The sequence below is a fragment of the Mus caroli genome, chromosome 17, assembly GCF_900094665.2.
Source record: "Mus caroli chromosome 17, CAROLI_EIJ_v1.1, whole genome shotgun sequence".
NCBI classification, from domain to species: Eukaryota; Metazoa; Chordata; class Mammalia; order Rodentia; family Muridae; genus Mus; species Mus caroli.
The window spans coordinates 65,941,819-65,967,675 of record NC_034586.1 but is presented as its reverse complement, the minus strand read 5'-3'; the positions used below and the strand labels follow the sequence as shown (position 1 = coordinate 65,967,675).

At 41.3% G+C, this 25,857-nt stretch overlaps 1 protein-coding gene across 6 annotated transcripts in view; it reads right to left on the bottom strand.

The window, feature by feature from the left end:
• Dlgap1 (DLG associated protein 1) overlaps positions 1-9,489 on the bottom strand; it is an 826,285-nt gene extending 816,796 nt beyond the window's left edge. For 3 of the 6 annotated variants that reach the window (XM_021186024.1, XM_021186022.1, XM_021186023.2), the window contains exon 1: positions 8,892-9,489. The gene's annotated coding sequence lies outside the window, so the exon portion shown is untranslated. The remainder of the gene's footprint in view (positions 1-8,891) is intronic. The other 3 variants (XM_029471241.1, XM_021186021.2, XM_029471242.1) reach the window with 1 other exon arrangement.
• Between the last annotated feature and the right edge of the window lie 16,368 nt (positions 9,490-25,857).

Below are 25,857 nucleotides of genomic sequence, written 5' to 3'. Positions count from 1 at the left end.
TTTCAGAAACTCAGGTCTATTTTTTTCTTATTTATAGGAAATATTCAATCTTTCTAAGTATATCAAATGATATCTCCAAACACTCAGAATTTCAAATTTGAGTATGTTCCAGTAATGGTCCTATCCCAATAACCTCAAAGTCCAAGTTTCCCTTTAGCCCATGTCATCTTCAATTACTAATTACCAATTGTCAAGAAACCAGCTGTTAACCACTAAAACAATAGGTATTGGGCTTAGGCCAGAGATTCAAAAATACATAAATTAATTCATCACTGAGGGAACTTAATATCTAGTGGTATCCACATGTATAAGTCATGACATAAATTATCCAGTTTAATACAAATGGAATTAAGAAGAGAGTTCCAGCTACAAAAGGCCATAAATGTTTCATATGAGAGATGATATTTGTCTGGACTCTAAAACAATTATGTTTTAAAAACTTTGCTCATGGCATGTAATTTACACAGAAGGAGAGGGAGAGAGAGAGAGAGAGAGAGAGAGAGAGAGAGAGAGAGAGAGAGAATATATGAATCCTAACTCCCCTTGGCATGGTCTGGGAGAATCATCTACCATAATTTGTCATATAGGAAGAGTTCAAATAAAGTTAGAGAAATAAATAAGGAAGGCCAGAATGGCCAGTGGCAAAGGACTAATTAAGAAGTGATGCTAAGTGACAAAGGTAGCCAGGTATGCCCTTCGGCTCATGTCCCAGTGATATCTCTGAAGTCACACTAGGGACAGCATGTGCTTAGGTCTTGGGAAGATGAGTGAGGAGTAAGAATGAGTGTGTTTGGAAGTCTCAAGCCTCATGAAGACTTAAGAAAAATAAATCTTGCAAGGTATTCTGAAGTAAGCCTGTGATTCCAGTATTTGGGAAACAGAAGCAGTGGATTGTGAGGGTGAGGCCAGTCTGGGCTACATTGTGAAAACCCTACATCACAGGTTTAGGGGAAAGGAAGGAAGAGAAAAAATGAGGGGGAGAGGAAAATGGGAGAGAAAGAGGGAGGGGGAGAGAGAGGGAGGGAGGAAGAGTAAGGGGAAAGAAGAAAAAGGGAGAAAAGAAACAATGAGGCTAAGAAATCCTGTTTAGAAGTTTCTGTCCATTCCAGACAAAAAATGAAGTCTTGATGCTTGTCAACAGCAGAATCCATAAAAATCCACCCATTTCCCTCTAACTTAGTGAGGAATTCTCAAATTTGGAATGTAATTAAAAGTGTTAAAAAGTAACCACAAATGTTAATGCCTTAAAGAACTCCATGTAAGAGTGGAGCTTTAGTAGTTTATAAGAAATGAGAGGATAACTGCTTGATTCCCTCAGACTCAGAAAAGGTTTCCCACGCTACCTATAACAAGGAATGATCAGGTCTGAATCTTGCAAAACTTAAACATTGTACCACAAGACACCATCACAATAAAGGCAAGCCACTGAGTGAGGACCATTGAAATTCATCTTACTGAGAAAGAAACATCTGACATCCAGAATATCTAAACCAATGAGTTTTCAGGAAGAAAAGTAAGAGCATAGACATTATATGTGAAAAAAACAACCCCCACAGATCCAAGTGCCAATAAGAAGGAACAACTGGCCAATGTCCTTAGCAGTCTGGGGGAAAAATAATGCTACAACAAGATACCATCTCCCATTCACAAGATTCGCAAAGTACAAAATGCCTCACCAAGTGTTGGCAAGAATATGGAACAAAAAGACTCTTATAGATTGTTGGTTGACTATAAATAGATGCTACCAATTTTGGTAATCAGGCAAGATCTGCCAAGTGTGCAGGTAAAATGCTTCCTCTTGCAATTACTCTCTCAAGCAATGCCCCAAGGAGCTCTCCTTTGTTAGCATAAGGAAGGGCTTCTGAATTCAAACAGCATCCTTATTTGGAAGCAGCTTAAATACCAGTCAAGGAAAGACTGCCATGTTAATCATGATGTAGAGTAGATTACTATGGAGTAGTAAAAAATCCAACAAACTGAACCTCTACATGGCCCATTTCTGAATGATAAAAGAGAGCTAAAACCACATGAAGAGCAGCACTATTTGACATAGACATGTAAATCTAGATACTCTATTTGATATGGCCAGTCATACAAACAGAGGTCATGCTCACCTTGACCCTCATCTTTCCTCATAGGTAGCCAAGGCTGCCCTGTGGACCTGGCAGCTACAATGACTTGCACTTGGCAGGACAGGATATCCAGGATGCTGGTCTGCCTCCCCATGGCTTTCAAATATCCCAGAAGCAGAGACTGGGGAGGAACAAACTTTCATGTCTAATAATAAGATTTTATTTTAAAAATGTTTATCGAAGGAATACTTAGAGGGCTGCACTCCCGCTTAGTTTGGGATGTTAGATTTGGATACGAGCCACAGAGGAGACCATCACAGTTGGTGCTGAGTGCTTGCACAGAACTCAGCCTTGAGAAAGTCAGCGGAAGCTGAATGCGTGTCTCTCACCACTGGGATATGGTTCATTCTTCCACTCTCTATCATAGTGTGCTTCCTACTGCTGTGATCAATGCTATCAGACAGCAGACTTGGGGAAGAAAGTGTTTATCTGGCTAACAGCTCCATGTCCATCGATGAGGAAGGGCAGGGCAAGAACTCAAGCAGGTACCTGGAGACCCGAAACAGAGACGACACAGGAACAGTACCTCCACCTTGTTCCTAGGCTCACATTTAGCTACCTCTCTCATAACTCCTAGGACCACCCAAGGTGATCTGGACCTTCCTAAGTCAACAATCAAGAAAAATGACACCAGGGTAGCCTAAAAGCCAATCCAATGGTTGCATTTCCTCATGTGATGCACCATCCCCTGGGTGTCTCTAGTTTGTGTCATTTTCAAAGAAGACTAAGTCCCCAAGGTACTTTTGTTTCCTTCCATATGCAACCTTATAGACACTGTCTCTGTTATCCTGTGAGCTTCTGGACTTCAGAAATAGAAAATCGCAGATTAAAATGAGGTACACGTGTGCCAGCCTCCCCACTGTGGGTGACAGGAAAGGAGATCTGAAAAGTGAGGCAAAAAGAAATTGGGTAAGCCATTGATAAGTTTGCTGTGCATAAGGAGGAAGAAAGAGAATCCTTATTAATTATTATTTGACCTATAATCTTACCTCTTTCCATGAAAAGACTGCAGGCCCCTCACTGGAAAATATAGCCATTGATATGACATACTGACCACTCTGGAATCATTTGTCTCTTGAAGGTATTATTCAAGTAAGCCTATCACTAAACAATGTGGAATCTGATCCTGCAAAGTGAGCCGTACAAGAAACAACAAAACACTACCTTCGAAGTTATGGTCTCTGCACAGCTGGAACAGGGCTCCGCACTCACTTATTCAATTATTCAACCATTCACACAGCTGGTATATACTGACCGTTTACCAGGAGCCCTGCACTGCGCTAGGCATCAGTGGTGTTGATGAGCACGCTATCCTTAGCTCTTGAGGTCACAGGAAGCCTGTGGGGGAAGGTGGCCATCCAATCATACCATCACCAGATGACAAGTCCTCATTAACTTTAAAAGGATAGTGAAGAAACTATACAACTGTCACACAGTATCCAGCTGGAGAGCTTCACTAATTAAATGACTCTTCAGTTGAGGTGTAAGCAAGAAGAAACGATTTAAGAAACTGTGTTTCAGGGAGAGAGGGAAAAAGACTTTTCATCACAGTTCAACGGAGCTCCAGAATCAAGTGGTGCACCTCGTCTGAACTGCCCAGGTGAAAGAGCTCACACAGTAGAGTCCCAAATGAGCTAGGGCTTCCTGATTCCCAGATGCCCTCCACAGTTAAAGAGGAAAGCACAACCTTTCCTGGAACAATGAGAAGGTTGCCCTGCATTCTGGCTTCGGGTATGAAGAATAGCAATGAAGGAGATGAGTGAGTCCTGCTGTCTTCCTAGAACATGGTGTGATGAATCCCATCAAAGAGGAGCTGTTTGCAGAGTCTGAGACAAGAGCAAAATGCCATTTCCCTCCCTCGCAAAAGCTAGCATGTGCTTTTATAAAGAAATCTGGGTGATATCTAGCAGGGAAATTTCTAGTCCAGAAATAGACTTCACACTGACTATTGACTGAAATTGAAACCAAGACAGAAAGAGTACCCAGGGAATGGGCAGTAATCATGAGGTTAGAGTAGGGGTTAACGTCAATCTAACTATCACATACTCAAAAGCACTTGCCAGTAGTAGAACGAACAGGGAAGTTACTCCAGTAGATGTTTTCAAATTAGCTAAAAAGCCATGCCACAGAGTAAGGCGGCAGAGCTGGAAACATGCCCAGAGAGGCCTTCTCGCAAGCCGCCTGAGGGAGCCCTTTAAATGTCTCTGACAGTCTTGGTGCTGAGATTCAGATTCAAGGCCAGGGAGATAAGCAAGTCACAGCACAATCCCTCCCTTTCTAATTGCTTAGCCATGGCTTCCACAGGCTCGTCGCACTGCTGAATATTAAGGAGACCTGGCAAGGTTGGGCAGCTCCAAATGACACACTTCCTAGCTTGGCTTTGTATCGTTGCTTACTAATCTGACAAGAAACACTGAGAGAAGACAGACAAATTGTCAGTGACAACAGATGCAAGGTATAAGTGAATAGTCAAATAAATGGTTTCCTTTCTGGCAAATTCTAGGAAGAGAGAGGAAAGTGAGTTTACAGTTTTCTTTACGTATTCAGAGCATAGTTATCTAGTTTGCAACGGAATGGAAAAATACTAAAATACGCAGACACACCCCAGCCACCCTAGCTTATATGGTAACCAAGTATCAGGGGGAGGGGCTTGAGGGAACTACTTTTCCTAATTGGGAAATCACTTGTTTCCCCGTAGTTATTAACTTCTACAATGGGGAGAAAATAGCAAATATCAATCAGGGAAATCAGAAGTCATCTGAGGATGAAAATATAAAGCCCGGCCCCTATCACGTATTAGGTGAAAGGCTGGGAAATTGTGTCAGCACCTCTGTGCAAGACCAATTTCAAAACCAAAGCAAGGAGCAGGGGGCCTCAGAGGATGGCCATTCACCATTCAAACTGCCTGATATACACATCCACTTTGTTGTTGTTGTTGCTGCTGCTGCTGCTGTTGCTCCTCCTCCTCCTCTTCCTCCTCTCCCTCCTCCTCCTCTTCCCCTTCCACTCCCTCCTCTTTTTCCAGCCTCTTCTTCTTCTCCATCCCATTTGCTGTGTAAGTTTGTACACTCAGGGTTACAGAGAAGGAAGCCGTAAATATAAACTATAAGAAATGGATATGGATTGGAGTCAAGGTTCTGGTATCTGGCAATCTGCCACTGTCCTCTGTGGTTGTTTAAACTGAGGACATTAGAAGGCAACTTGCAAATCTTCTTTTCTAGGGAATGTTTCAGGTCTTCCTGGCAACAAATCTTTGAAAACTCCCGACAGGGACCAAATCTAGCGGAAATAACCTTCACCAGCAATGAAAAGAAATCAGGCTACAAAGTCTCCGTGACTTAAAATCATGAAGGATGTTTTGAGGAACACTATAATGAATCTTTACTTGGAAAACCGAACCCAGAGCCCTTAGGGTTCTGTGAATAAACAACCCAAGAACTAGGGTGCTTTAACCCCAAATGTTCTCAGCAGCACAAAAATTTTCTGGAATGCTAGCAAAAGGTCTTCCTGATAAAATAGCCACCTAATTTTTAAAAGATTTACATTTACAATTGTGGACATGTCTATGGGTATGTGCACCTGAGAGTCCAGAAGAGGGCACTGGAGTCCACCGGTTTGAAGTTATAGGCTGCCCAGTGTGGGTGCTGGGAACCAACTACAGCCCTTGCAATAGCTGTGTGTTCTCTTAACCTAATAGGTTTACATTAATAACAGACCAACACACACTAGGAATAAATGATAATTATGGGAGGTCACTATGGAGGCTTTTAAGATTAACCTTCTGGTTTTAATGGTGTAGTTGTGAACTCTTTTATTTATTTTCTCTCTTTCGTTGACTGGTTGGGTTCCCTTTAAAACTCAGGACATGAACGGTTTATAAAGAAAATGAAATCTTCATGGAGTCGTCTTCCACTTGGAAGCCTCTTGATTGAAAACTAATTCTCTGCCTTCTGAGACAGCTTAACACAACTGAGGAGAGCAGTCATTAAAGCAACACAATGTGAGTTTCAGTTGATAATAGAAACAAAGAGCAGCACTTTGCTTTCTTTCTCAATTACAAAGTATTGAGGAAATGAGACATACACACAAAGAAAGGAAAACAGCAACCCAGAGTACACAGTTTCTTATTTAAGAAAAAAATTGCGGTGCATAACTTTATCAAGCAATGGTCACACCACTACTGTACTGTCCCTGAGTTGTTTATCAAACAATCCTGTCTGTGCGGTGTTAATTTTATTTAAAATATCAGTCTTGATGGCTATCGGGAACAAAGGTATGCACTTAACAGATCCAAGCCTCACTGTTTCTGTCCCTAAATCTGGATGCAGTGAGAAACACAAATCCCCAGAATTTAGAAAGCAAAGCAAGTGGGTTTGTGGGATTTCTCCGCATAATATTGTGATGTCCTCTTTCTACTTGCTTTGAATGATTGCTGGTGTGATTCATAATGTTTTCAGTTGGTGCTTTTAGAATAAGATGAATCGTGGAGGGAGAAATGAGAGGAGCTCCGCCATCAAAGTCCCCACAGGGAGTGTTCATGCCCTTGTCCTTCCCTCCAAGCACCAAAGCTTGAATATAATTGGAAAAGTTTTGTCGGTAAAGTACTTAGAAAAGTACTTAGTAAAGATCTTTCAGAATGTTTGTTCATTTTGCCAAGATTTATGTTGCCTGTATTTTATGTCTTTGAAAGTTCATACAAATATACAATATATTTTGGTCATGTCCCTCTCCCACTCCCTCCCCATGTTGCCTATACTTTATTTAACAGCAAATCTTAGAATCCCACAGAGAGAGATGCAAAGGTGATTTTTAAAGCTTAGCCTGCATTTGCAACCTTTTTTCTCCTGCAAGGTTACTTACATTTTCTCTTAGGCAAGTCACTTAGCTTCAAAGATTTTCACAGAATCTCAGGCCTAGAACTTGGAATTAATACTTAAGGTAGTGGCTTGTGCAAACTTTAAACTAAACCAGCAAATCCAAAAAATAATGAAGAAGCAAGCTATGGACACCAGATTTCTATTCAACCTCATTTCCTTCCAACGTTTGAATTTTCTGGGCCCAAACATAGCTTTAAATTTTTAAGAACTTAAATTCTGAACATGTTTTGAATGTATTGGAATTCCTTTTTTAACAGCGTTACACGAAGACCACTTTCCTCTGGTATTGTAGAAACTAGAACAGTTTCATCATTCCTTGCCTGCCTATCATTTCCATCTACGTTGGGATAGACACTATTGTTATCTACACAAAAATGATCAGGGTCAATAGCAAGTTGATTCCTGACACTGAAATCTTGATATAAATCACTGTCCAAAAGCTGTTCTTTACAGCACCTCCTTTCTGATCCAAAACCAACAGAAACAAAACAAAAATGGATGGGGCAGGGTTGCCAGATGTTTGTTTTTGGCCTTAAATACCTTTTCCTACTTCTAAGCTTTAAGTATTCGTTATTTCCATTTGAATGGCCCATCATCTTCTTCTAGGAAGTCATTCATGAAGATCACAAATGCTAGAGAGCTGTCTCTTAATTGTGACTTTTATTATCCATCTTGTAATTCTGTTGGAACTTCATTTGATAGGCCAGGAGGCATGATTGACAACCTCTGGGGGCTTAGAACCAGTTTCTCTATGAACAGTCTTAAGGGGCAGGGGGGTCCATTAGAGACATAACCTCTCACCCGACAGCGATCTAGTCCTCCTAAGTATGCTACCCCTGCCGGTCCACATGCTCTCCCCTTAGAAAATTCCGCAGCGCTCCAGGCCAGGCAAGGGGTGAGCAGGCATCCTGGGCCAGCGCGACGCCCTCCGGGCAGAGGCGCTCAGTGCCTCTTGGGCGGGCACACGGGCCCCTTCCCACGGCCTCAGGAACAACGTGAAGACCAGAACCGCTCGCTCTCCGCGAGTCCTGAATGCAGGGTCTTCATAGCCCTTAAGGTCCTCCTCACAGCTGCAGCCGCCCCTCCATGAAAGTGCAATTTGTTATCTGGCTCAACCCGGAGCAGGGAGAGGTTCCCATTGGTCCCGGCTCCAGCGCCAGTCACTTATCTGGTCCTCCAAATACAGACTCTCATCGCCCGCCACGCCAAGCGATTCGCGGGCAGTTGGCCTCAGAGACTCTCCGGAGACCCCACCCCCCACGACCCTTTCTCTCTTCTGTGTTTCTCTATGCCACTGTCTTTGTGTCTTTTTTTTTTTTTCCTTCTTATACACACAGGGAAGGGGTCGCTCTTCACAACCAATGCCAAAAATGTCACACAAAAAGAGTGCAACAACTTGCTTTGCAAAGGATTGGGGAGCCCCTGGCGAAGTCCCCTGCAGTGAGCAGCTGCCATTGCCTGCAAAGGCGCTGAACCGGGTATGAATTTGGCTGAAGCTGATGGAGACATAGGACCCGTGTTCTTGTCCCTCCCCCCGCCCTCTCCAGAGACCCTGTCTCAGTTAAAAATCTGTCCCTTCTCGAACACCCTAGGGAGCTGCGAAGATCCTTTGCCCTGGGAAGGGTATGCTGGTCCCAGGAATCCCGGGGTCACCACGGGGACCAGACATGCTCCCGGGACAGAAGTCATGAAATTGAGAGAGCCGGCCAATGGCCAGCAGAGGCGGCCCGCAGTCCCTAGGATGCGAGGGCTGCCGCGACCTCGCAGCAGGAGGTGAGCAGCAGCCACCCAGCGCGCCACCGCTGCCACCGCTGCCTCCGCCGCCACCGCCGCCGCCGCCGCGCACGCCCCAGCCCAGCCGCGCAGCCCGGCATTGCCTTACCGCTGCCCGCAGTCTGTCCGTCGCTGGTCCGTCCGTCTGTCAGTCCGTCCCACGAGCCTCGGAGCGAGGACCAGAGCAGTGAACCCGCAGCACGGGACGCTTCTCAGCGAGGTGAAGGGAAGGAGCCCAAGCAGGCGCCGAGCTGGCGGCAGCCGCTCGCGCCGCCGGTCCTGCCGCTCCCCGCCGGCCGAAGGTGGCTGCGAGGCCGCGTCCTCCGGCTTGCGGCGCCCGAAGCGCAGCGCTCGCCTCTGGAGCGGAGGCTGAGCGCCGGGACGCGGCGGGCAGGGGCGGCGAGGCTGGGCTGGTCACCCGCCCCTGGGTGCATGTTAATACGGCGGGGAGGAGGAGTCCCGCGCTTCCTCCGCCCAACCACGGGAGCCGGCGGGCGGGCGGCGGCCGCGGCCAGAAGCCAGGCGCTCCCACCCGCTCCGGCTGCTACGAAGTGGCCGCTGGCCTTGGTCCTGGCCAAGGCACGGGCGTCCCGGGCCGCGGGGAGGCGCTGGCGGCTCCCGGAGGGTGCGCTCGCACCCGCTCAGCCTGGGTCCGCAAGTATGTCCGCGCCTTCCCGGGAGCGGACGCCAGCATCTCAGCCCGGAGCCAGGGGCGGCCACCCGCTAGTGGGCGTGACCTATGCGTACCCTTGCGCTGCATCTTGGGGGGAAGTAAACTTCCGCTCCTGACTGCCCAGCGTTCTTTCCTTACTCTTGCAATTCTAAGTAGAGAAAGCAGACCTGGGCACAGGGTCCATCCGCAGACCCTGTCTGAGGGCAAATGGTTGTTGGAAAGCTCTCCTTCTCTCCATCCTCGGAGCCCACAGTAGAAGTAGCCCTTGAAGTCACCACTTAGGAAGAGACACATGGACTCACACATCACAGAAGGCTTCAAACCTGACACCAACACTCAAAACCGTTCTTCTTTGGCTACTCAGTTTTCCTCATCTTTACAGCTCTTGGACAGGTTATATGGATTAGATTAACCAATGTATTTTTCATCATTCATTCACTATTTTAATGAAAGAAAAGAAAAATGAATTCTGTTCCTTCTGTTCTCTGGCTTTAGCAATATTCATGTTTGTGAATATTGAACACTATACAACTAAGCTCTGAAGGAAGGAAGGAAGGAAGGAACGAAAGGAGGGAGAAAGGAAGGAAGGACCCACCAACATCACGGAAGGAGCAGGGTAATAGACCGGTTAGCTGAGAATTTAAAAAAAATAAATAAAACAATGGCCAACACGTCATTCAATTACGAACTCGCGCAGTGCGGTGCTCTTCTCAATACTACACTAGGCATTAAGAATGACACTCAGGATCAACACTAGCATGCTAAACTGGTTAATTGTGGCTAATCGCTATCTTCCTGTTTATTCCCACTCCCAAAAAGAAATGGCATGTTCACAGAGAAAGCCCTTTGTTCTTCAGCTCCCAGGGACGACATTATGATGAAAAGTATATAATCTTCTTTATGTAATTGTACCCAGAAAGTTATAAGACTTAGCATCTGTTTTGTGTGCTATCTAATTATAAATATTAATAGAATATTCTTTTAAAGAAAACACTTCTAAAAATGCACGGAAGTGAAAAGCGGTTTCCATAAAAATATGACTCAGATAAATAATCTCCACGGTTTCGCTAAGTGATTTTCCACTAAAGAGAGAGAGAAAATTAAGCTACTAAACAGAGGTAAACTCTTGGCGTTCTAACAAATATCCCCAACCAATTCAAGGATGACAATGTAGGGATGCTGCCCTTCCTATCTGGCTTCCGGAAAAGGCTTCTGAGAAGTCTTCATAAATAGAAAAGGGCAACTACAGGGGTTTTACAGGCTTAGAAATATGTTGAATCCAAAGATATTTTAAAAGTAATGCCATCTATTACAGAAAATATTCATAATTATTAAGCCTTAACATAAATTAAATAACTTTAGTGAGAAAAAATAACTTACAACTTACCAGAAACCAAAATTCTTTTGTGTCTTCATTGTGAATAGTTTTTTTTTTTCATACAATAAATTCTCTATACCTCAATGGTAGAGTATTTGATTTCAGAAAACAAAATCTGAATGGGTGGATAATAATCTCTATACAGTACTACTTTTGTGAGGATCTTCTAAGTGTAGTGTGATAGAAATCAAATATGACTAAGATAAGTGAAAACTGTTCATCAGAAAGATAGCAAAATCTTCCAGAATTAGAGAATTGTAGTTCAAACCCAGTGTCAGTACCAGGCAGGAGTTGACACAGTGATCACAGGGAGGAATCAAGAGAGCTAGAGAGAGTTTAGATTGCTATTACAGACTCACGAAGAGAGAACATCAGTGGTTTGTTCTATTCTCCCACCGCTGGACCAAGACTTATCATTGGCTCAAGTGTCTGAACATCCAGGCTTCAAAGAGGCATTGACTGCTTGGCTGTACCAGGAGGGACAAGAATACATTTGAGTCTTCTGTGTCCATGTACATGGCTATACCACTCTTTCAGATGTACATGGGATTAGACATAGATAATTTATCAAAATAAGATCAGAGAGTCCAATAGAAGAAGAATTTGATATTGTATTGTTTTTTTTTAAATGATAGACATCTAGTCCATTGACTGGCTATTGAATTTGCATTATAATTGCTATATGCGTGCTTCAGAGGTCACCTATTCCTACAGTCACTTTGAAACAAATAATAATTTATAAGGAGAGCTGGTAGCATTTGTCTTTGTTGTTGTCCATGTGCTTGTTTTTATTTGACTTTTGAAATGTTACTTAGTATCTACCATGTGAATAATTATTTATATAAGCAGAATATAAGCCATGCACAAGCGAGAGCTAGTCAGCTGTGATCCTTTCTGTCATAGTGTGTTACTTGAATAATGCATGAAAAGATGTCCCCAGTCAATGTTGCCTTCTGGGGGAAAAGAAGCTTTGTAGATAAGAATGAGTTAAAAATCTTGAGACAGAAAGATTATCTGCCTTTATTTTTTGAGTCTTTGTAAGGACAATGGTCTCTATCAGAAGAGGGTTAGGGAAGCGAAAAGCAGGAAGCAGAGGTGGGATTCTGCAGTCTGTGAACCCTGTATTTAGAGGAGAACAGCCATAAGGAATGGATGTTTCTGAAGCGTACAAACCAATAGAGGAACAGCTTTCCTCGGCAGCCTCTAAGATAGAGTGGTATCTTAGGATCTCAATTTTAGCCCACTTCACCTGATATCAGACTTCTGACCCACAGAGCTGTAAGATTACTTGACATGTCTTCTAGCCACCAAGTTTGTAGTGATCATCAATAGTAGCCAGAGACATGTCATATAAACACTTCACCCAGCCCAGCCGCACACTCCAGTTCCTGAAGATGCACTCTTGTGAGTAGGATGCATGAGAATGCTCTCTAACCATGTAAGTCCCCCAAAATGTCTATCCTCTTCTGGAGGAGCTTTCTTGGCGTTGGCTAAGTCAGCAAACATGATGTCAAGAGCAGGACATTTGAGACCACAGGTAGACAGATTTCCTGCTGGGAAATCTCTCATTTTCTATCTAAAGAAAAATGGTGGCATTCTGCCTTGACCATGGCATGGTGAAGCAGGTAAAAAATACAAGTAAATAATCACACAGTGAAAGAAAAACCCAAAGGAATATCTGAAAAGTAACCATGAAAGACGTGAGTGTCTATTTTAACTGGGAACTCTTGTATATCTCCTTCCAGTCTTTACATCTCCACTAGGCTTAATATTTGTGAATCCCCAAACCTGCTAGGAAAATCCAACTGAATTTTCCAGATACCTCGGGCTTAATATATCATCTACTTTCCCCTTCGTTTAAACTGATTTCTCTTCCTGGCAATGGGTGCAGCACAGAGGTAAACCACTTGCTCAGCATTTTTAAGGTCTTTTGTTCGAGGCAGTAGTGAAAATTAAAAAGACTTATTGTATTCACCCATGACGATATTATCCACCAGGTCACCAGGACTTACAACAGAGAATTACACAGTACAATAGACTTCACACTCACAAGTCAGCCTCCATCCACAATTACTGTTGGCCTCTTCCTCTGTTTAAACAGCTCTTGAATCCATCTTGACTTCCATTTCTAGTATAGACACCTATTGGGCTTCCATAACCTCCTACCTCCTACCTAGCTTACTGTAATGTCTTTCCCAATCTATTTTCTTAAATGTAGATTTGCCTTTTCTTCAAAAACAATGGTATCACTTTATGTATATTAAAACTGAGATTTTGGCCATACAATTGTAGTCACAGTTATCTATGTAAAGTATAAATCCTCATCATGATGCCCTTGACATGTGCTGGCTTCTTCCTTCTGATCTGAACTTTGCCTTCATGGCTTGTGCATTTTCTTTCACAAACAGAACAGCTCTCTTTTGTACTATTGATGTGGCGTCATCTTGTCATACATGCAATGTGGTGTTTTGTCATACATGTATGGTATGATTATCTCAAGTCCTCTTTGTTCTGCTTCTTCTTTGTTGACTAAGACTTATTTCAAGAGCAGCTCCTGCCGGGCAGTGGTGGCACAGGTCTTTAATCCCAGCACTTGGGAGGCAGAGGCAGGAGGATTTCTGAGTTTGAGACGAGCTTGGTCTACAAAGTGAGTTCCAGGACAGCCAGGGATATACAGAGAAAACCTGTCTTGAAAAAGCCAAATAAATAAATAAATAAATAAATAAATAAATAAATAGTGGCTCCAAGCAAATCTTTCCCTCAAATTATTGGGTTGTATCAAGCATTACCAATACTGACCATGCCTGTCACATGCCTAACACATGTCGATCAAATGCCTATTATGTATTACAAAGTTCAGGTCACGTTATGTTATGTTTATGAGATTCTGTCCTTATTTAGATAAACAACAACTGGCCTATCACTTGTCTCCCACAGAGAGTCAATATATATTTGCAAGTTGAACTGATCATAACAGCTTTAAGAATATTTTATGATGTCAGTCTACATCTTAATACAATTTAATATAAGTCCATGTGACACAGTATTAACCTGCCAGCAGTCTTAAAACCTTAGCATGCTTAGGAAATGAGAATCCAATCAGAGTAATGGCATAAATCAAGAAAGAGAACAAGGTCATAGGGAAGATGGAGAAGCAACTCTAGAGAGGACATGTTAGGACACAGATACTATGAAGTGGGAAAGGGAGAAAATGGAAGGCACTCAAAGGGAGGGGTTGGGGGGGAGGGGAGTACAGATGAGCATCAAAGGAGAGATAAATGGCACTAAGGATGTTTGAAAAGCTTACAATTGTTACCCTTTTAATTGTTTTAAAGTTCATTTAAAGTACATATATAATACATGTATATATTTTATATATGATGTATTTACATATATATATATATATATATATACACATACATACATATATGTATGTTAAATGGAGTTAAGTAGTATGTGATGATAGCATCCCCCCCCATCCTCAAGAAGCATAGACTATAAGAAGAACAACTCTGTGCCAAGCAAGAGACACCTCTTTTAGAGCTTGATCAAGAGATCCACAGGATTCCCCAAACGCAATAAGCCATTGACAATTCCCTTGGCTGCTTCACAGAACTCAATGGTAAGACTCTGCTGCTTAAGAGATCACACATTTTGATCTTAGGACATGGGGGAAATCGAGATGATGATACCGACTCTGAAGACTCCTCCCTGAGGGGGCTGGGGGGGGGAATTCTCAGACTATCAGAAGGTGCTCTACAAACTGCCAGAGGGAAAATGCTAACAACAGTTCTACTTCGCTATAAGGCCTTCACATCACGAAGATGACTACCCTACAAGGTATCTCCAGTGGAGTAATAGTGAGATGTTAATCTTAGAGGGTAACCAATAGCTGTCTGATGGGAATTAAGGCCTATCCGATAGGGGTAACTCATGCCTGGTGTTATAAATGCAGCTAAGAATTGAGGCGGAAGAGGTCATAAGCCCCTAGACGAGAACCTACTACTGACACTTCCCTAAATCAATATGGCCCCCAGCTGTGTTCTAAATGTTTGTCCTAACATTCACACATAAGTGCATCTCTCCCATCTGTCATCAAGGACACTTCTGTTTGTCACAGATGGGGGCTACTGCAGAGATCCAAGGTAAGGGAAAGAGTACTGATCACGGTAGGATAATCCCTAATTGGGATGTTTTCATACAACCCCTATGTCTAAGGCTAAGGGAACCTTGTGAAGAGAGGGAAGAAAGATTGTAAGAGCCAATGGATCAGAAAAGTGCTGCAGGATAGTGTCTTCCCAACAGTGGTGCTGAACTTATAACAAGATGGTTGCCTGGAAAAGACCACACCAGTGGGCAGGGTCAAATCAAATATGGGAAGCTTAATTGGGTCCCACTGGTCATTCGCTGCAAAGGGAGGAAGACTCAACTTTTCTTTAAGGACAAGCCAGCCAGCCCTTAGGTAGGTTTCCTAATCTTAAGTGCACAGTCCTAAGCAAGCATACACATGAAAGCAACTCTAACTGGACTCAGTAGGTTCTGTAAAAATAATAGTTCTAGAACTGATGGTCAAGAATTTGAGAGGGGTGCGTTAACAGGAGTTGGGGGAGGGGTGGAAATTATGTAAATAAGGTATACTCAAGTCTAAAAGGAATTAAAAGTTTAAAAGAAGACAAACTATCCCCACAACAATTAACAGCAGCAATAGCAACAAAATGGATCCAAAACTTGCCAAGAACCAGGTGTAGATATTCTGTCCAGATTTTCCTTTTGATAGATAGTGCAGTAAAATGTAAATTATCAGTTTTGGTCTCAAATGCTTTTCAGTGAATGTTTGGCTTTAGGTATTATTTGATGTTTTTATGAGGATAGTAAAGATATTTATAGAAATGTTAATGCTGGGATGATGGTTGAACTTCTGCTCCACACTGTTATCTATGTACTCCATCATTCCCATTGGCAGATCTGTCTGTGGCTTTGTGCTGAGAGAAAATGCTTTCCCCAGGAAACAGAATTTTTAGAGTTTCCATGTCCTTGATTTCTACGCTTAATTTTAAAATAGTAGTAGTGGGTTTTCAAAATTTTTATCAATTTCAATATTTTAACAATTTTATGTTGTTGGGTATGGCGGTACGTACTTGTAATCCTAAATTGCAGTAAACTGAGGCAGGGCGATAGAGAATTGGCATTAGACTGAACTGTGTAGAGAATTTCCATCTTGAACCTACAAGCTGAAGTGTATTTTCCCCAGTCAGGGACTTAGATGATCTCACCATGCCCTGATTTTCCTCTTTCCTTACTGGCACTCCAGCGTTGTGTCCTTCGTGAGGAGATCTCAGGAGAGAAAAGGTCATAGTCAGGACCTTGGGAGTCACTGTCACAACCACAGAAAGACAGAGAAATCCACATTTCTGCACCTGAATATGAATGGAATGAAAGGACATTTCCATTTTAGCAGCACAGAGCAACCAAGCTATGTTCCACACAAGCTAGCGAAGTCTCACCCATTGCAAACGTAGATCCACCATGGATGTTCACAATGAAGGGAAGGCTTATGTCATTACTAGTCAGTCATACCTGGATTCCATGTGAGAACTCGGAAGCCAGAAATAAGAAGTGGGTTGAGCATCTTCCATGCCTTACTTTTGTGTCTGATTACTCACCAACTGTTATCAGTTTCTTAAAACAAGAAGCTATTAACTTCACTCTGAACCTTAAACTTTGTGTAAATTTCTCATCTTCAAGATAACATTGAAAATACAGCACGCGAAGTCATTCACAATCACCTTTAAATTACCAAAATAAGTTACTTGCATGGAGTCACTGTGTATTTTTGGACTGGGGTAAAAACTTTACTAAAATCATTTTAACTTGGGCTGGTGAGATGGCTCAGTGGTTAAGAGTGCCGACTGCTCTTCCGAAGGTCCCGAGTTCAAATCCCAGCAACCACATGGTGGCTCACAACCATCCTTAAGGAAATCTAATGCCCTCTTCTGGAGTATCTGAGGACAGCTACAGTGTACTTACATATAATAAATAAATAAATCTTTAAAAAAATCATTTTAACTCACTGGAATCAATAATTTCAGATAAGAACACTAATCAAGGTGTCTTTGGAAAGTAACTTTAAAATATAGACTTTTTACCACGTAAGACTACCAGCAAAACAGAGATGTAAGTAAGAGAAAAGAAAAAAAGGAAAAAAAAAAAACAGGAGCCCTTGTAATTAGCAAAAATAAACTAATATTATGAAAATTTGAAGGAGTAAACATTTATATTTTTATGTCAAGGAACCATAATACTTAACAATTATGCTTTAAGCTTTTTTTTTTAAATTTAGGAAGACATTTAATTTATTGAAGTGATCATATAATTCTGCAGTATTCTAATTTCTCCAGAGACATAAATGCTCTTGACAAAGTACATTAAGTAAAATTGGTCAAAAACAAGCAACAGCATCAGGATTTGACCCTTGATTTGTTCCATGAAATACACCCAGACAGCCGAAGGAGTTTCCATATTATTATTAATAGCAATCTGTTTTCATATTAGGTTTAATCTGTCTTCCTGATTTTTAAGTTTGTTCTGTTAGGGGGATATACTCATATTCAGTTAGAGGAAAAATATTTTAAACATGACCCTCGGTAGAGATAATCCGGAAAAGGATAAGTCACAATGTTGCAAAAGACAAAATTATGTTGTCTTTTGCATAAGCCAACAATTAAGTCTAATCAAGGAGCACCCATGAGAATTCAACTGTTACATCACACTGTTTACATTGTTGTGCAAATCAGGCAAGGAAAACATCTTTTATCAGTGAAGGTGGGTGTCACTCAGGGGAAACAATTCACTTCCTAATGTTTGCATAAAAAAGATAAGACATGCGTGGAAAATTCTGTGAATAAACTATGCTCTCCTATGAATAGGGTTTTTTAGATCTAAATCTGCTAGAAGATATGTCTTGATTCTCAGAAGCATCAAACCCAGTCATGTATTTTAATATTAATATCTATACTAAAATACTTTCAAGACATTAAAAGAAAATAAAGGGGGATGCACTCAGGTCTGGGACACTAGAAAGACTAAAGTTGATTTCCTGGGGATTAGTTAGGCAATTCTGATTCTATTATTCATTAAAAAATATCTTCTGAGATTGTCTTTGATTTCTTTCTTCAGAGACTTGAAGTTCTTGCCATACAGATCTTTCACTTGCTTAGAGTCACACCAAGGTATTTTATATTATTTGTGACTATAGTGAAGGGTGTTTTTTTCCCTAATTTCTTTCTCAGCCTGTTTGTCCTTTGTGTAGAGGAAGGCCACTGACTTGTTTGAGTTAATTTTATATCCAGCTACTTCACTGAAGTTGTTTATCAGGTTTAGGAATTCTCTGGTGGAGTTTTCGGGTTCACTTAAGAATACTATCATATTATCAGCAAATAGTGATATTCTGACTTCTTCCTTTCCAATTTGTATCCCTTTGATCTCCTTTTGTTGTCTAATTACTCTGTCTAGGACTTTAAGTACTATATTAAGTAGGTAGGGAGATTGGGCAGCCTTGTGTAGTCCCTGATTTTTTTAGTGGGATTGCTTTGAGTTTATCTCCATTTAGTTTGATGTTGGCTACTGGTTTGCTGTATATTGCTTTTACTATTTTAGGTATGGACCTTGAATTCCTGATCTTTCTATGACTTTTATCATGATGGGGTGTTGGATTTTGTCAAATGCTTTCTCAGCATCTAACGAGATGATCATGTGATTTTTGTCTTTGAGTTTGTTTATGTAGTGAATTACGTTGATGGATTTCCATATATTGAACCATCCCTGCATCCCTGGGATGAAGTCTACTTGATCATTGTCTTAGTCAGGGTTTCTATTCCTGCACAAACATCATGACTAAGAAGCAAGTTGGGGAGGAAAGGGTTTATTCGGCTTACACTTCCATGTTGCTGTTCATCACCAAAGGAAGTCAGGACTGGAACTCAAGCAGGTCCAGGGAGCAGGAGCTGATGCAGAGGTCATGGAGGGATGTTCTTTACTGGCTTGCCTCATCCTGACTTGCTCAGCCTGCTCTCTTATAAAACCCAAGACTACCATCCCAGAGATGGTTCCACCCACAAGGGGGCCTTTCCCCCTTGATCACTAATTGAGAAAATTCCTTACAGCTGGATCTCATGGAGGCATTTCCTCAACTGAAGCTCCTTTCTCTGTGGTAACTCCAGCTGTGTCAAGTTGACACAAAACTAGCCAGTACAATCATGATGGATGATCATTTTGATGTGTTCTTGGATTCAGTTTGTAATAATTTAATTGAGTATTTTTGCATCAATATTNGGATGATCATTTTGATGTGTTCTTGGATTCAGTTTGTAATAATTTAATTGAGTATTTTTGCATCAATATTCATAAGGGAAATTGGTCTGAAGTTCTCTTTCTTTGTTGGGTCTTTGTGTGGTTTAGGTATCAGAGTAATTGTGGCTTCTTAGAATGAATTGGGTAGAGTATCTTCTGGAAAAATCTCCCATGCTCATGGATTGGCAGGATTAACATAGTAAAAATGGCCAACTTAGTGAAAGCAATCTACATGTTAAATGCAATCCCCATAAAAATTCCAACTCAATTCTTTACAGAGTTAGAAAGAACAATTTGTAAATTCATGTGAAACAACAAAAAACCTAGGATGTCAAAAACTATTCACAACAATAAAAGAACTTCTGGTGCAATCACCATCCCTGACCTCAAGTTGTACTACAGGGCAATTGTGATAAAAACAAAAACAAACAAACAAACAAACAAACAAACAAACAAACAAACTGCATGGTACTGGTACCATGACAGGTAGATCAGTGGAGTAGAATTGAAGACCCAGAAATGAACCCACACACCTATGGTCACTTGATCTTTGACAAAGTAGCTAAAACCATCCAGTGGAAAAAAAGACAGCATTTTCAACAAATGGTGCTGGCACAACTGGCAGTTATCATGTAGAAGAATTAATCCATTCTTATCTCCTTGTACAAAGTTCAAGTCCATGTGGATCAAGGACCTCCATATAAAACCAGAGACACTGAAACTAATAGAAAAGAAAGTGGGGAAGAGCCTCCAGCATATGGGCAAAGGAGAAATTTTCCTAAACAGAACACCATTAGCGTATGCTCTAAGATCAAGAATTGACAAATGGGACCTCATAAAATTGCAAAGCTTCTGTAAGGCAAAGGGCACTGTCAATAGGACAAAATGGCAACCAACAGATTGGGAAAAGATCTTTACCAATTCTACATCCGATAAAGGGTTAATATCCAATATATACAAAGAACTCAAGAAGTTGAACACCAGAGAAACAAATAACCCTATTAAAAAGTGGGGTACAGAGCAAAACAAAGAATTCACAACTGAGGAATACTGAATGGCTGAGAAGCACCTAATGAAATGTTCAACATCCTTAGTCATCAGGAAAATACAAATCAAAACAACCCTGAGATTCCACCTCACACCAGTGAGAATGGCTAAGATCAAAATCTCAGGTGACAGCAGAGGCTAGTGATGTGGAGAAAGAGGAACACTCTTCCATTGCTGGTGGGATTACAAGCTGGTACAACCACTCTGGAAATCAGTTTGGTGGTTCCTTAAAAAATTAGACATAGTACTACCTGGGGACTCACTAAAACCACTCCTAGGCACATACCCAGAATATGCTCCAGCATGTGACAAGGACACATGCTCCACTATGTTCATAGCAGCCTTATTTATAATAGCCAGGAGCTGGAAAGAACCCAGATGTCCTTCAACAGAGGAATGGATACAGAAAATGTGGTACATTTACACAACGGAGTACTACTCAGCAATTAAAAACAATGAATTCATGAAATTCTTAGGCAAATGGATGGAACTAGAAAATATCATCCTGAGTGAGGTAACCTAATTACAAAAGAACACACATGGTATGCACTCACTGATAAATGGATATTAGCCCAGAAGCTTGGAATACCCAAGATACAATTCACAAACCACATGGAACTCAAGAAGAAGGAAGACCAAAGTGTGGATACTTCAATCCTTCTTAGAAGGGGTGCAAAATACTCATGGGAGGAGTTTTGGAGACAAAGTGTGGAGCAGAGACTGAAGGAAAGGCCATCCAGAGACTGCCCCACCTGGGTATCTATCCCATATGCAAACACCAAACTCAGATAATAATGTGGATGCCAACAAGTGCTTGCTGACAGGAGCCTAATATAGCTGTCTACTGAGAGGCTCCACCATTGCCTGACAGTGCCAGAGGTAGATGCTCACAGCCATCCATTGAATGGAGTACAGGGTCCCCAATGAAAAAGCTAGAGAAAGGACCAAAGGAGCTGAAGAGGTTTGCAGCCCCATAGGAGGAACCACAATATGAACTAACTAGTACCCCAAGAGCTCCCTGGAACTAAACCACCAACCAAAGGGTACACACGGAGGGACTTGTGGCTCTAGCTGCATATGTAGCAGAGAATGGCCTAATCGGTCATCAATGGAAGGAGAGGCCCTTTGTCCTGTGAAGGCTCTATGCCCCGGTGTAGGGGAATGCCAGGACCAGGAAGCAGGAGTGGGTGGATTGGTGAGAAGGGGAAAGGGGTAGAAGGAGGGTTTTCAGAGGGGAAACCAGGAAAGGAGATAACATTTGAAATGTAAATAAAAAAATCTAATAAAATTATCAAAACACCTAATCATAGCATATTTTTATTCTATTTGATACCAGGGGACTTACATGGATAAGGAGAAGGTACGTCTTCACCCTCTAAGTATTCTCCATTCCAAAAAAAGAAATTACTAAATCTGGAGGCTGGGAGATGTCTCAGTGAGTAAAGTATCTATCTGTCATCCTCATGTTGAGGAGCTGACTTTGGATTCCCATCCAGCATGTTAGCAGGAGAGTGGTGGTAGCATTTGTAACTTAGCTTTTGAGGGATGGAACTGAAGTTTGTTTTGTAGATAACCCTAGCCAAATGAGTGAGTTGAATGATCTCCTATTCAGTGAGAGACACTGTCTCAAAATATAAGGAGAGAGGTACAATTAATGGAGACACTCAACACTGACCTCTGACTTACAGATACACATACCCACACTGACAGGAACACACACACAAATAATTGTGTGTGTGTGTGTGTTATATTTGTATTTATATTACATATTTTATCTAATTTAGAAAATATTTTATTATATTTATTTCTTAATATAGTTTAACATTTAATTTTATTTATTTTATAATATAAAATTTATCACATATAATGTATAATAACAATCATTAATTATAATATATGATGTATGATTTATACTGTATAACACATATGATGAAATGTGAAGGAAAATCATGTTGCTAAATGCATCTTGCAATGCTTGTTGTCAGAACCTTGTTCCTGCTGCTGACGTCTGCAGCAATGGCAGTTATGTCACTTAAGACCCATCTGTGCTTACATAAGATCTTCAACATCAGGGCAGTGGAGCAGGAGTGTACTATGTGTCCAATCAACTGGAGTTCAACTACTTCTTAGGCATATAAATAATTTATTTTCCCCACCTGAATGTACTCATGCATGTTTTGTTCTATGGCTATAAATATAGACTGAGGTTCGGAGATCTGTCAGGTAAATAGTAAATTACAATACAGCAAAGAAAAGACTAAGGGAATTGTGGAGTGTCTACTACATACCTAATCTTGCGCAGACAGAATTTTATTTATTCTCTTGTAAAATTGATGCTGGAGTTTAAACAGCACCCTGCATGCGATATACCATCAGGAAGTGGAGGAGGGGAACTTTGCCCTGAGGCTATTGGTATCTAAGACTGTGTTTTCCACCTCTCCTGTAATGTGCGCCCAACTTTTAACACCAGGGGTAGGGTGGTAATCTGTGTTTGGTAAACTCTAACAATGTGTTTTGTTTACTGGAAATTTAACAATTTTCATTTAATTAACCTTGTGACAAATGAAAAAAATTGTCTCCATGAAAAGATTTTGTGTGACTTAGCTCTCTGTTTCCCTGAACATAATGATCTCCAGTTCCATCCGCGTTACAAATGAACTGATTTAATTACTTACTATGGATGAAGAATAGAGGACTTTTCATCTTTCTTAAGGAAACATTAAATGTTTGAGAGGACTGATGTATCTATTATTATTTTAATATTATGTAATATATACATGTGCTGAAACTGCATGGGTATACCATAAATATATGTAATTACTTTGATTTTATGTTTCAGTTTTAAAAGAGGCATGCACTTGAAGTACACCAAGAAGGGATACATGGGAGGATTTGGAGAGGGGAAAGGAAAAGGAAATGAGATAATTATACTGTAATCTTAAAGAATCAAAGGGAAAAAAAAGAAAAACATCTAAATTTAAAACACTAAAAAGGTTCTAACAGATATTAGCACAGCAAAGTACATTATCATTTTTAAAGGTTATGGTTCCTTCCTTGTTCTCTCCTTAGCCTGTTACTAATTAAATTCTTGGGAATCTAGTACAATCAAGGCTGCCACCAGAAGCACAGATTTATTCTCTTTGCAGTTATCTGAAGGCGTCAAGTGAAGATGAAGCCTCCTGACTCTTTATCTCCTTTATGGTTTGGTGACATCCAAGTGAGGGTAATGAATCAGTTCAGAAAAGTACCTTGAAGAACCTCAATGCCTTGTTAGCTGTGCAGACACTGGTAAGCACATGTGAAGAGATTTGGGGTTGATGTGTAAATAATTTTTTTCCCAATGCTCAGCTCTTGAATTTTGATTTCACAATGTAGCAGCTTAGACTCTGGCCACTGATACAATCAATATTCAGTTCTTGGAAGCGCCTTAGAGAAACAAGGTCAAGTTGACACTGTACACATCAGCGGCAGGTCATAAAACCATGCCTTCTACTTCTGTGAGCTGCATGCACTTGGATATGAGGGGAACAGAAGTAAGAAACGTCTAACCTCTGATGTGTGTTCATAACGGACTGGGGGCACTAAAATCAATCACCAGAATCATGTCACCCAGGCACCAACTAAAGAAATAAAATCAAATATTTCAGAAGACGTGTTCTTTAGAGGGTTTCTTTCCAACGAGGCCGTGGAGAGGGGTCCATTTGGTTGTTCTCTAAACCAATAATAAAAATACAGGGGGGGAGAACAGAAAACAAACATTAGAAGAGGAGACAGTAAAAAGAGGAGGTTTTGAAGACCTTTCTGCCCCAGAGACAATCTTTTTGAGTATGAATCAAACATCAACCAGGGGGACACATCCTTCTTACAGAACGTCATGTCTGAGCTGGCCTTGGCTTGGAGAGAAGCTGAATGTGGCTATGGTCATAAGTCAGTGAGTTAAAATCATGTTGGTAGAATGTTTTCTGTGTCGTCTTTTCCTTCCTCTCCATTTCTGAAAGATTGCCTTTTGTTGCTGTGATGAATAACGTGACCAAAGGGAATTTAAAGGAAGAAGGAGTTTAGTTTGGTTTATGGTCTGAAAGGCTTGGCTCTACCATGCCAGGCATTGCATGGCAATAGCTGGCAAGATCAGGAGGCTAGTAGATCACGTTTTTATCTGCATACTGAAAAGACAGGATGAGAACAGGAGGTGATGTGAGGACATCAACCCTAAAGCTCACATCCCTCTACTAAGACTGCACCTCCTAAATGTCCCATAACCCCTCCAAACACTGCCACCAGCTTGGGATCAAGTGTTCAAACCTTTGGAGGACATTTCTCATTCAAACCCCAACAATAGAGCAATTTAATACTAAGAAACCATTTGAGGGGCTGGACTGTTGGCTCAGCAGTTAAGAGCACTGGCTATTCTTCCAGAAGACCCTGGTTCAATTCCCAGCACCCACACGACAGCTCAGAACTGTCTGCAACTCCTGTCCCAGGGGATATGACACCTTCACATAGACATGGAAGCAGGCAAAACACACAAAATAAAAAATATATATAAAAATAATTTAAATAGAAGAAACCCTGTGAGGAAGTAGAAAAGATCATAATTTAAAATTTTAAAATCGTCCATAAAACACGTTATTTTTATAGTGTTCTATTGTACAGAATGTTTGATGGCTCCAATTCATTTTTTAAAACCTGCTTAATTTATCATCAAGAATAGATGAATTTGTGAGATATAAAGTTAATGTTTTAAATGGTACAGTGTTATCAAATGTCTATATTTTGTTCAGAAACATTTGATTTTTACCTTTGTAGTTATCACCCCACAGACAAGCAATGACCCTTTGGTAGCTGGACCCTAGACCACAGAATTCATAGAGAAATTCATTCTTAAAAATGAAAGGTCAGAAGTTAAGCTTTACACACATCCTGGACTAAAGTGTAAAAGTGGATGGACCTTGGGGGTCATCCATTCTCCATCCCATCTCCCTGGTTTGAGAATTCCTCAGTGGCACTAGGGCTCACAGTAAACTCTTTGATGGCACTGGTTTGCAAGCTGCTGAATTCCGCTGTTCCCAGCTCAGATAGCATGATTAATCTCTGCCCTTGGCATATTGCACCCTGACTGGAAACCTTCTGGCATCTTATTTCCTTTCATTGCTATTACTATTACTCTAAGAACTGCTATAGACAGGGATGGGGGGAAATTTCTTTTCCAAGCTATGACTGTTTTTCTTTACTAACTTTTTTCTCCTCGATTATTGACAGATGCCACATCCATACAGAAATAAGATAATTTCTCTATGGATATCCAACTGCTTTCTGAAGAAAGAAAACCTTTATTCCTTAAACTAAGGATCATATTGTACTTCTAAGTTATAACTGTATGTGGGGTCTGGAGAGATGGTTCCACAGTTAGCCGTGAGTCCTGCTCTTCCAGAAGAAACTGGTTCAGCTCCCAAGGGTCCATGTCAGGTGGCTTACAACTCCCTGAAATGCCAGTGCCAGGGGATTCTGCCTCTTCTGGAGCCTGGAGCCAGTAACATGCATGTGATGTAAGTGCACGAGTGTGTGTGCACACACACCAACACAAACACACTCACACACACACACACACACACACACACACACCACACA